Source organism: Balaenoptera ricei, chromosome 9, assembly GCF_028023285.1.
Source record: "Balaenoptera ricei isolate mBalRic1 chromosome 9, mBalRic1.hap2, whole genome shotgun sequence".
NCBI lineage: Eukaryota > Metazoa > Chordata > Mammalia > Artiodactyla > Balaenopteridae > Balaenoptera > Balaenoptera ricei.
The window spans coordinates 79577521-79589763 of record NC_082647.1 but is presented as its reverse complement, the minus strand read 5'-3'; the positions used below and the strand labels follow the sequence as shown (position 1 = coordinate 79589763).

At 40.5% G+C, this 12243-nt stretch overlaps 1 protein-coding gene across 3 annotated transcripts in view; it reads right to left on the bottom strand.

The window, feature by feature from the left end:
• The window catches only part of SEMA3D (semaphorin 3D), a 206623-nt gene extending 204553 nt beyond the window's left edge, over nucleotides 1-2070 (bottom strand). For all 3 annotated transcript variants that reach the window (XM_059934032.1, XM_059934031.1, XM_059934034.1), the window contains exon 1: nucleotides 1725-2070. The gene's annotated coding sequence lies outside the window, so the exon portion shown is untranslated. The remainder of the gene's footprint in view (nucleotides 1-1724) is intronic.
• Nucleotides 2071-12243: the final 10173 nt, after the last annotated feature.

Sequence of the window (12243 nt, the reverse complement as noted above, 5' to 3'; positions counted from 1 at the left end):
TGACCTGAACCATCACTTTGTAGCCTATCAACGATGTCCCTCTGGCCAGCTTTAGCTACTCGGTTGAGCCTCAGTGACTCTGAGGCGGGACAGAGTTAAAGCAACTCCTGTCTGGGGCTGCTCACATCCAACCCAGACCCTTCCTGCTCATCCTCTTGGCTCTCTGGCCTCAGAACAGGGGGAGAAGCGACGGCAACACTGGAGTGATGACATGTGAGTCTCTCCCTTCCCCACCCTTCACATTTTTCTTTCCACGTGCAGAACCCGGAAGGCTCTGACCGCTCTTGCCCTGGCGGTTGCCATGGTTACACAACAGCAGCACCAGACCCAGGATGGGTCTCATCCCGTCTCCTCTACCTCCCCTCAACCCTTTCCATCCTTTAGTGAGCACGCCCCCCCGCCCGCCCCCGCAGGGGAAGAGAACCTTTTCGGCTAAATCTGAGACTTTCAGTTCCCGCCCCCTCTTCTTCTCTTGCAGACGGCACTGACAAGCTAAGGGAGGATGGGAGGGGCTTTGGTGGGGAAAGAAGAGCTGTCGGTAGAGACATTTGCCTTTCATTACGGCTTCGCTCGGGGCTAAACGGCAAAAAGTTCGCCTATTTAATTCCCATCTCCGTAACTCGGAACTGGGGACCTCAGCAGCCCCGGCTGCTGGCTGCACAGCTCCCGTCCAGTCCCCTCGAGTCCAGTCTGGTGGCGGGAGCGCGGCGCCTCCTCCTCCTGTCAAGTACCCACCGCGCGCTGGGACGGAAGCAAAGCAACTCAGTCCACGAGGTTGAACTCAAGTCGTGAGGGAAGGAAAATGAGCCGGTGCCGAAAACGGCCCGGGCGCTGCCAGGGCGGCCCATTAACGCGTCAACTCCAGGCGCGTGATGAGGGAGCAGGGGGGGAAAAGACCGGCCGGGTTAAACCCACCCGGTTAAATTCCCAGCAGGAGTCAAATCCGGCCCTTTTCGGAGCGAGCCAAGCCGAGGCTACCGAGGGATGCCCGGCTCCCACAAGAGTACGTTTTGCAGGAGCCGCCTTTCCCAGTCAGCCAGCTCTGAGGCTGGTGTCAGCTTCCAACTTTGCCCTCAGAGTCGGGGAGGATGCACGCTCCCGTCAGACGGAGCGTCGCGGTTCCCTCACAGGGAAAAAGGCGTTGCCCATCCCTCCCCAAAAGCACCACAACACAAACAGCCGCCACGGTCTCCCCGTCCCCTCCCCCCAGCCCGTCGGGAAAAGCAGCGAGTGAGGGCGCAGACGCCTTTGGTCAAATCCTCGTCAGACTGTCCCCACCGCCGCGTCTGCGAATGAACCTGCAGCCAGAGGAGCCACGGGGCACGTTCAGACGCGCTCGCGGCCGCCGGGGCCCTGGAGGGGGCGAGAGAGAGAGCGAAGTTCCCGGGCGCGTCTCGGGAGGAAAACTTTGCGCGGTGCGGAAAGCTCGGGCTGAGGAAGCGGCGGCGGCGAGCGGAGACTGCGCCCGCCGCCACGCTGTCCCCGCGCCGCGCGCCCGGACCGTCAGCGCCTCGGCGCCCCGTTCCCCGTCTGCGCCCCCTCCCGCAACCGCGCGCCCACTCCCGTCAGCTCCGGAGCGCTCTTTCCGCCCCCAGAACGTTGTCTTATCTCGCGGCCGCTCGGCATCCTCACTTCGGACCCACGACCACCCCCAAATCCAGTCACCCCTACTGGCCACCGCGGTCCTCCCACCGGAGCAGCAGGTGACCCGAAACCAGCCTTACCTGCCGCGAACTCTTCTCGCCCTCTCTCTTGTGCCCGCTGTCTTTTCCGGGAGAGAGGAAGGGGGTGCAGGCGGTGGGCGTGCGAGGCGGCGACCCGGGACACCGGCGCGACCTCCTCTGAGCGGCAGCCCTGGCTGAGCCGCGGAGCCGCCGGCGGCCCTGGCGGAGCGTGGAGGCTGCGGCCGCAGAGGCCAGGCCTGGAGGCAGGGGGCGCTGCTGCCCCCCTAGCGCCCTGCCGGGAGCGGCGCGGAGCCAGGCACCAGCTGGAGCTGTGGGGAGGCGAGGGTGGCGAGGAAAGGCACGCTCGGAGCGGGAGGGCGGCTTTTAAGTTTGTGGTGTGACCGCAGCAGCTGTCCCGGGAGAGACTCAGTCTTTCTAAAAAGGGGATGCTCAGAACGCCGGGGATTACCTCTCCCCTTCCGATCTCCTCCCCCAGCCCTCGGCCCCCCTTCCCTGTGCGCACGCCAGCCCTCCCCAGCGTGCAAAAGTCCATCCCAGTCGGCGCGCAGGCTGTCAGCGGCGTGGATTAAGTGTAGCTCCGGCCGCGCTGGGGGATGTTTTTCCGGACAGGGCACTCTGTATGTAAAGGAATTTCTGACGTTTGAGCCCGCGCCCGGGTGGCTTTTGGGCGTGTTTATTCTATACCATAACGTCTCCAAGGACTCCCTGCCGAAGAAACAGGACAAACACTGTCTCAAAAACTCTAAGCCTCAAAAAGAGGAGCTGTGTTCCAGTATGTAAAACCCCGCCCGATCCACTGTTACTGGCCTCGAAAGAGCAGGTGTGGAGGATGAGCGACCCAGATCAGCCCTCCACTATGGGGCTGGCACCGAGGAAGGACCAAGCAGGAGGCAGACAAAAAACAAACACACACACACACACAAAGATGTAAGTCTTTTTTCCTCTCTACCTCATACCAGGCCAGCAGGGTTATGTCACTTACTCCTGTGTTAGATTTCCTTGTAGATTTGTACACACCTTGGTCACGCAATAGAAAACTTGGAAGTGTATGGGGACCAGGGTGGGTCCACATTTTGTGGAGCCTGGAACTCACACTATTTGGAGGTGGGATCCTCTTGAAGAAAACTAATACAGAAATAGCTTAATTCTACAGATTTTAGAAAAACATATGACATATGAACTCATGGTCTGGCTGACCACAGGGACATGGAAAGGGCCTCTGCAAGGGATGAGTCCTGAACTGGGGCCTTATTGGCTACATGGTAAATCCTTCTATGATTGGAACTCTAGGTCTGTGGTCACACACCTTGCACCTATTAGTCCCAAACATAAAACTAACTTGGGGTGGAGCCATAGAAAAAAGCAGCCACGGGGTCCTGCATTTGTCAGGTTGACTTAAGAACACAGCTCGTAAGGTCCCAGAGTTCCCTTGGCAAATGACAAGGGGGGTTTTGGTTTGGGGGCAGTGAGCAGACAATGGCAACAATGGAAGAACTGGTCTGGGGGAGGAGACTCTTCATTGAGCCTTCCCTCTGCAGCAGAGAGCTGAGGGCCACCAAAGCTACATGAGTCATTTTAAGTTACAGATGGTTGGTGGCAGAGCCAGCTCAGGAGGGACTCAAGTTTCCTAACTCTGACCAAGTTTCTTTCCTGTGTCTCATACTGCCCCATCACTGTAACCTTGGTTTTGACTGTCAACCAACCAACCCCGTAATTTTCCTCTTTGGTACAGGACAATTTAAAGCCCTACAGACTCTTCCAACCTATAGCCACATTTTTTCTGAATGCTTTATATTCAGTGTTATACCACTCATTTTATAATTAACCACACACTTGATGTGTTTGTTGCATTTTAAAATATTTTTATATTACTTTTATTTGTTTATGCCATTGCCCCCAGTCCAAATTGCAAGCTCATTGTGAGGACAAAATACCTCTTTTGTCTCCCAGAGCATAGCTTAGGGTTTTGCACATGGTGGGTTCATGATAAGTACTTTTAGATTTTTACTCTATTTATTAATTTTCTAATAATTTTGTCAGTTTATTGGCCAGAATATTGTATTTAATTAGAGTTGTGGTTAACTCTGGATTTCCTCTTTTTCCCTCCTGTCTAAAATCCTAGCTTAATATACTCAAGGCAAATGACATCTCCCTTTTGCTACTGTCTCAGCCTTTTCCACAAAGCCCCTGCAGGATTAATCACTCCCTCCTGTTTTTCCAAAGTACTTTGATTTCACTACTAAATAAGTCCCTTTCATGTTATATCATAATAAATTACACGTTTGTCTGCATCCCATACAGGCGTATTGCCTGTTTTGTGTTCTTGTTTCCCCAGCTCCTAAAACAGTGCCTATGAATTTGTATTGAACTGATTTGGTTTGAAGTACCCTGACTTCAAATTTAGACTGGATTTACTAGGGCATCCTGACCATACCATGAGAAGAACATCTGGAAACTGGGTTCTGTGCTTTCTTTCCTTTTAATTACTCTGAGCACGCAGCAGGCAGAGTCAGCCACACAGCTCAGCGGTGATGAATGGCCTCAGCTGTGTCCAGGGCTTTGCAATCCTCACAATCCTTCTCTGAGTGTCTTGCATATGGTGGGTGTTTAACAAATATTTGGGGGTTAAATGAGTTAATGAGAACAGTGGATGTGATGACAATAATTAGTCACTGAATTTATTTCTGAAATTTCTACTAACTCTACAGGATCCCACCAGGCTGGTTTTAGAACCCTTTTTAAGAGTTTGAAATTTACTGTTACCAAAAGCAATTTGGTAATGTGTCCTATAGTGTTGCTTAATACCCTATCTGAATCCTTGAAATAACACCCAGTAGGAAAAGTCTATTTTACTTTAAGTTTTGTTAAAGTGTAATGTGTATTATACAAGTTTAGCTTATCTTCAGGGGTGACTATTCAAGATTCAGTAAACGATCCTTAATTACACTGAAAGAGATGTGTGTATCATCAGTTAGAACTACCTAATTGTTGCTGCTATGCCTGTTCTAGTCTGAGGGGTAAAAAAGAAAGAAAAAAAAGGAAACACAAAATACTTTCCAGGTGCTTGGAAACATTGTTGAATAAGTAAACTTGTCTTGAGGGTCCAGGTTCTTCCTCTGTGGCATACCACCCCTCACTCATCTTCATTAGGGCTCACAGGTTGAATGTAAGTCATTCTTACTGTACGGTAGTAGATTTATGTTAGATAATATGAAATACACTGTTTCTCAAAGGATTACATTGTTATACTGAGTGAAGCCAAGGAATAAAGTTCTAACTGTAGAATTTCAAGAATCATCAATCTATGTTGGGAGCCATAAAGGAAGGTAGCACGGATGGGAAAGAGTAGAATAGTTATATTCTAGGCTTTTCCAACTCCACATATAGCTACCTCTGCCCAGAAGACAGGAGAAAGATAATTACTGGGTCCAGAATTTAAATCTAGCAGGATCTCAGAGGATTTGACTACACTTTCAGCAAAAGGTGCTTTTCTGTGCAGTCTTCCATTCACAAAGCATATGGAAATTTGGTGAATTTAAAAGGAAAAAAAGAAAAAAAGACATAAAAGAGATCGCAAAGTTCTGTGCAGAGACAAGAAAATGGAGATGAAACCCAAGCTGTTCAGTGTTCACTTCTATAAAACTAATCATACCTTGGTCAGACATAAAACCTCTCTGCCTTATAATAAATACTACCTTATGAATGTTTTCCCACATATCAGTACCAACAAAAATGTTGTTATACTCATATGAGAAAACTGGGATATATGTTAGTTTATGTCTGATTGAAACAAGTGATGGCATGAGTTGAAAGCAGGTCACCCACCTCCTACTCTTCTATCAGATACTTTCCCCTTATAAACTGCAGATTTTTTCTCCCATCTGATTCATTTGATCATGACAATTCACTCGTCACTTGATCACTAGCTAGTTACATATTAAGATCATTATATCATGTTTAGTAGTGGAAAAGAACATGCCTGACTTTTATCTTTAATGCAGTATTAATTATACATGCATAGAACTCTCAGAAGTAAATGGATCCCTGTTTCTCATCATCAAATAAAGACAGAAGATAGTTTATGGTTAGTTAATCGGAATGTGAAATTGTAATGCCTTTGTGTTTTAAACTCTTATAACATCATAAATAATCGTAAACTTTCAGAGTTAGGAGAGACCTCAAAGCCCTTCTAGCCCTCATGTTATACATGAGGAAAAGAAGGCCACGAAGGTGGAGTGATCACCTAGCTCCTTCTGACTCCTGCCTCAATGCCCTCTGCAAAATACCACCCTGCTATAGAGCCTTTTTTTGAAAAAAAAAAAAAAATCACCTATTTTTCAAAACCTTTCCAAGCCAGAATCTTAAGGTTATATTTACTTAGCTGGGTTGGGGTGTGGTGAATAATTAAATTCAACAGGAATGCACTTCAAAATAAAAATAAAAACATAGCCCAACCCCTTTGGCCCAAGTCCTGAGACCTCAGAAGAGAACACCTCCTTGACTATGAACATTCACTAGAGGCTGGAAAGGCTTTCTGTGTCTGATACAGGACTCCACAGAGTTATTGCAGAATGGGGGAGTTTAAAATCAAATAGATGACTCTTTGTTTTTTATTTTTAACAATGTTCTTATAGCAACAAACCATCCCCAAGGAAAGATTTTAAGGAAAAATAAACAACTTTTCTATACATCATATAAGAGAAAAAATCTTTAAATTTGCTTTTCTTAATACCTCGCACCACCAGGCCACCCTTAGAACATGCTTTAGACACAGTGTATTCTTCTAAGAAAATGGGAGAGGGGGAGGGATTCCTATGGTCCCTAACTGAGGCAAGCTTTATTTATTTAAGGGTGATGAAACCAAGAAAAATATGCCCTCTTGTGGCTTATTTGTTCTAGTTCACAACTAATCAACAGTGCTCCATTATTTCCTGAAACTCAAACATACCTATATTCCAAGTGGAATTAAACTATTCCTTTGTGCAGTAACTAGAGAGAACAGGTCTGTGCAGACAGTAGGAAGGCATTCCAAGACTTCTGCTTTGTTCAAGGTCATAAGCAACAGCTTAGCCACAACGAAATCAGTATCCCTAAAAACGGGGGAAGATTTTCCAAAATAACCCACAGGTTCTTACAGATATTATAAAAATATCTTCCAAATAAATGCATTAGATAGAATTTCTTTCCTAAATAGTGAGGTTTACGTTGGACAAACTTAAACCATCAGTTTCCACAAATAGGAGAAAATTCATGATTTCCTTTCCTACTGTATTTATGCCTCTAAGATTTCTTTAGCTGTAGGATGATGCTTATTTTTCCATTAAAAAAGTAAAATGTATAATAAAGCAGTTAAGAGAATCCTGATTTTCATTCTCTGCATATTTTTTCTCTGCTTTTGTTTCTTCAGAAATAAAAATATAACAAATGTGTTACATCCTATGATTTACAGATATAATTAATTTCACTACAAAAAAAAAAAAATGCCCACCACATTGTCCTAAAACAACAGAGTGGAGATGGGCTTAGTGGGAAATGACCTCTGCTGATCAAGACAGTGACTTTCATGTAACTGTCATTTAAATAACTTAGTAACTAAGTGAATGTCAAAGGTTTAAAACAGGCCAGAATGCTAAATCCTTAGTCCAACCTTATAATAATAATATTAATAATTATGATTAACACTGTTATTATTTTATATACAAAAAAATGACTTAAATCACACATTTTCCATTTGACTGGATCTGCTTGTGTATTAAGTGGGCCGGTGGGCCGTTTCCTAATCTGCACCCTTACTTTAGCAAGTTGCTGCTGAAATAGACTGAACTGTATCTCACTTACCAGAAGGAATAAATACAGCTTTCCACAATGCCCAGTTTAACATGGAGCTATTGTTTTTCTAAATTACAAGCTTAAAACAGAATCCTGTAGCTTTAAGTTTATCTAGTTCAATGATCATTCTGACCCTTGAAGCACAGATATACTTTACTGGAACTGTCAGTTGCAAGGACCATTCATAAAATAGTTGAAGGTTTTAAATTTTGTCTATTTAGTGAATAATAATGAACCACTATAATATTATTAACAAATCGCATTCTCTTATACTTGACATTTCAGTAAAATTATCTTTCCCTATGTCAAGCAAAGTTTTACTTTCCAAAGTTTATTCATGTGTTTGCCAAGAGTCTATCAATACATTGAAAGTCTATGATAATATGTGTATTTTAAAAATTATCTCTAGTTTTACTATATTTAAAATTTCCAGTTCTAAGAATGGAGCTAATTTTAAAAGACAAAAACATGACCATTTAAAAATGTATCAAGAAATTAGTATTTCACTAGTTAAGAATAAAAGACAAGTGGTCCACAATAATGAAAGTCATTATTGTAAGTATGATATGATTGATAGCATATCTAACATTAAAAATGGTGACCTGCAAATATTAGCTATTAAAACATTGTAAACTTATGATATTAAAATAGTGAGGTATTAGAGAACAGATAAACAAATAAATAAAACAAATTAGAAGTCCAGAAAATACACTTAGTTATATAATTATGTATATAATGAGAATTTTGTTGTCTGGCTCCAAACTTGAGTGGACAATAAATGCCTTCTTTTCTAAAAATTACTTTTGTTTTGTGGCACTTGAAATACAAAACAAATAGCATACACACGTAGACACAATAAAATGGAACTCACATTGAAGAATATGCCACCCAACCTAAGAATTAGAAAATTACAGCTATCTTTGAAGTTTTCTTTGTGTTCCTCCCTGATTCCATCCCCTTGCCTACCATGAAGAAATGAACAATATTCTAAATTTAGAGCTTATTTTCTGTCTTTTTGCTGCACTTATGTATGTAGCTCTAAACAACATATAATATGATGTATTGTTCTTACTAACTTTATATAAATAGTAACAGCTTCCTAAAAATAGTAATTTTCTGTGACTTTCTTTACTTAGCAGTATCTAAGATTCATCTTCCCTATTATGTATGCTGTTGCTTTGTTCATTTTCGTTGCTTTGAATTATATTGTGTGAATACATCATGAGTTATCCATTCTCATATTGATAGCCAGTTGAGTTTTTTCTAGTATTTTACTACTACAAACAATGCTTCATGAACATGCTTGAATATGTCACTTTATTTTTCTGTTTCTCAGGCCCTTTATGAGCCAGTTATGAACACAGAAACCAATCCAAGCATTTAATTGTCAAGCCAAAGGCATTTAAGATAGGGAACTGGAATATAGGGAAATGGATGAAAAATGTTGGAAGGAGCAACAAAAGAGAGAAGGAGAGGGTCTGGAAGAATAAAAGGAAAAGAAGAATGATAATCAGAGATTAGATACTAATGCTCCAAAGTTGCAATCTCTTTTGGGCGTGATCTTCTGGTACATATTAGATTTGCTAAGATGTGCTGCCTTGACCAGGACCCGGCTGCTGAAAGGTGTTATCTCTGCAAAGGTGGAGTTAGAAACACTTTGATCCTGTTATTTTTCACCTGCAACTACCAGAAACTACCAGGACCTGCTTCCTTTTGAGATGCAGAAACATAAAGCATTTCTGTTTCTCGGCTATTGATCTTCTGCAAATTTTTGTCTTGACTAAATCTAACCAAGGGCCAGATGGCAAAGTAGTATAAAATGGTCTAACGACTTGAGCAGACTTTTCATAAAAGAGGACCAATAACTTCTGTAGCTATGAGGGAAATGCAAATTAAAACCACAATGTGATTCCACTGCGTACCTACCAGAATGACCAAAATGAAAGGACAAAATGCCAATAGTTGCTAAGGATGGAAGGAACAGAACTCTCATACACTGTGGGTGGAAGTGTAAATTTTTACAACCACATTGGAAAACTCTTTAGCATTATCTACCAAACACTAAATGTATGCATACTCTATGACCAGCAATTCTATGCATAGACTGAGCCCAAGAAAAATGTATAAATATGTTAATCAAAGTAAATGTACAATAATGTTCATGGCAAAACTATTTGAATTAATGTCTTACATTGGAAAGCATGCAAACTATCCTCAACAATAGGATGGATAATATACTGTGGACAATTCACACAAAGGAAGGCTATACAGCAATAAAAATAAACTACAACTATAGCAGCAATGTACATTAACTTCAGAAAATCAATAATTAGTGAAAGAAGACAGACACACATAGTATGATTCATAGTTAATCTTTTTTTCATGGAGTTAAACAAGTTGATTTTAAGATTCATATAGAAAATAATCATGCAAGATGAGGAGAATTGACTATGATCTTTACTCTTGCAAACCAATAACAAACAACATCATTTTATCGGTTCAGGTTTACTTCTCTGTCTTTCCATAATGTTTTACAGTTTTTCTCATAATGTTTTTGTACATTTCTTTCTTTTTCTTTTTTTTTTTTTTTGTTTTTGGCCTCACGCGCGGCTTGCAGGATCTTATTTCTCCAACCAGGGATTGAACCCAGGGCAGTGAAAGTGCCAAGTCCTAACCAATGGGCTGCCAGGGAACTGCCAAGTACATTCCTTAATGTTACTCTTAAATATTTTATATTATTGCTGATATTGTAAATTAGGTTTCCCTTTCATTATATCTTTTAACTGGGTATTGTTAATATATGTAGAAACTTTTGCTCTCTGTGTTAATTTTATATTTTGCTAATTTTCTGAATTTTTTATTGTTTCCTTAATTTTCTTCATGGGTTATCTCAGATTATTCATGAATACTATCATATAATTCTTAATATCTGATCTATGAAGGTTTGGTGGATATCTGTAATGACATTTTTCTTCTATAGAAATTTAACCTTTCTATCTCTACTGGGTTAAATATAGGTAAATTGTATTTTCCTAGAATGTTATCTATTTCATTTAAGTTTACAAATTTATCTGCATAGAGTTAGGCAAATAGTCACTTAGTTTTTAATTTTTTTTTGTTTCAATGATTTTTACCAGTTATAATTTATTGTTGTGTTTATGCTTTCTTTCTTTTATGTTTTGATTAAGTGGGCTAGTAATTATCTTCATTTTTGTCAAAAAAACAACTTTTTTCCTTTATTAATTGGTTGTACTGTTTTCTATTTTTAAATTCATTAATTTTTGCCATGCATTAATTATTTGCTTCCTGTTGTTTTTTTAGGGTTTCCTTTTTTTTAACTTTTGCTTTGAGAATTTAATTAAATTATTTTCATTCTTTGATTTTTTTTTTTTTTTTCACACACACACACTGTATTTTATTTTTACAAGAGATAAGTAGACTGACACCAAGCATTGTACATGGATGACCACAACAAAAGCAACAATGATTGCAATTACGAAACATGAAACACACTCATACTATGTCATAATATTGACATTCAGTCCAGTAATCCTCCACTGTAACAGCTCCTTTACTTTGCAGTGAAAATTGATTTGTATATTCTTTGCCTCTGAGTCCTTGTGGAATTTTTTTTTTTTTTTTTTAATTCAGACAGAAAGTCACAAAAATTATACTCATCCTCATCAGTTCACTCAGTCCCATGTAATTAATTTTTTTTTTCATCTTGATCTTTTGTTAGCACTTTTATGAGTTCATCAGTTTTTCATTAGAGTTCTGAAAATGCTTATTCATTCAGTTCAGCAGTACAGTCAGTTACCAGAAACCTGTACTTGTCAGAGTCTTTTCCATGTATTTCTTGAAGATGAAACCCTTTTATAGGAACATATTTGCAAAATCATCAGAGTACACCCAGAACTGTCTGTAAATGACAAAAGACTTAAAAATGACCACGGTTAAAGATTTGATGACAGTTCATAATAATGCAGTTGACAAGAAAATTAGTTATTTCTGAGATATACATTTTAAAGTAATAACTAGGATTATTACTTATAACATTATACCAGAACATATAAGATTTTTAGAAATTTCATGTAATGTCTGAAACATTTATATTAACATATTTCCATACATATTTCCATACAAGTACAAATATAAGATTTTTAGAAATTTCATGTAATGTCTGAAACATTTATATTAACATATTTCCATACATATTTCCATACAAATACAAATATGATTTTTAGAAATTTCATGTAATGTCTGAAACATTTATATTAACATATTTCCATACAAATAACCCAATGAAAGTTTAGTATTAGTTGTTTTGTTTGTTTTTTTATACTGCAGGTTCTTATTAGGCATCAGTTTTATACACATCAGTGTATACATGTCAATCCCAATCGCCCAATTCAGCACACCACCATCCCCACCCCACCGCAGTTTTCCCCCCTTGGTGTCCATATGTCCATTCTCTACATCTGTGTCTCAACTTCTGCCCTGCAAACTGGCTCATCTGTACCATTTTTCTAGGTTCCGCATACATGCATTAATATACGATATTTGTTTTTCTCTTTCTGACTTACTTCACTCTATATGACAGTCTCTAGATCCATCCACGTCTCAACAAATGACTCAATTTCGTTCCTTTTTATGGCTGAGTAATATTCCATTGTATATATGTACCACATCTTCTTTATCCATTCGTCTGTTGATGGGCATTTAGGTTGCT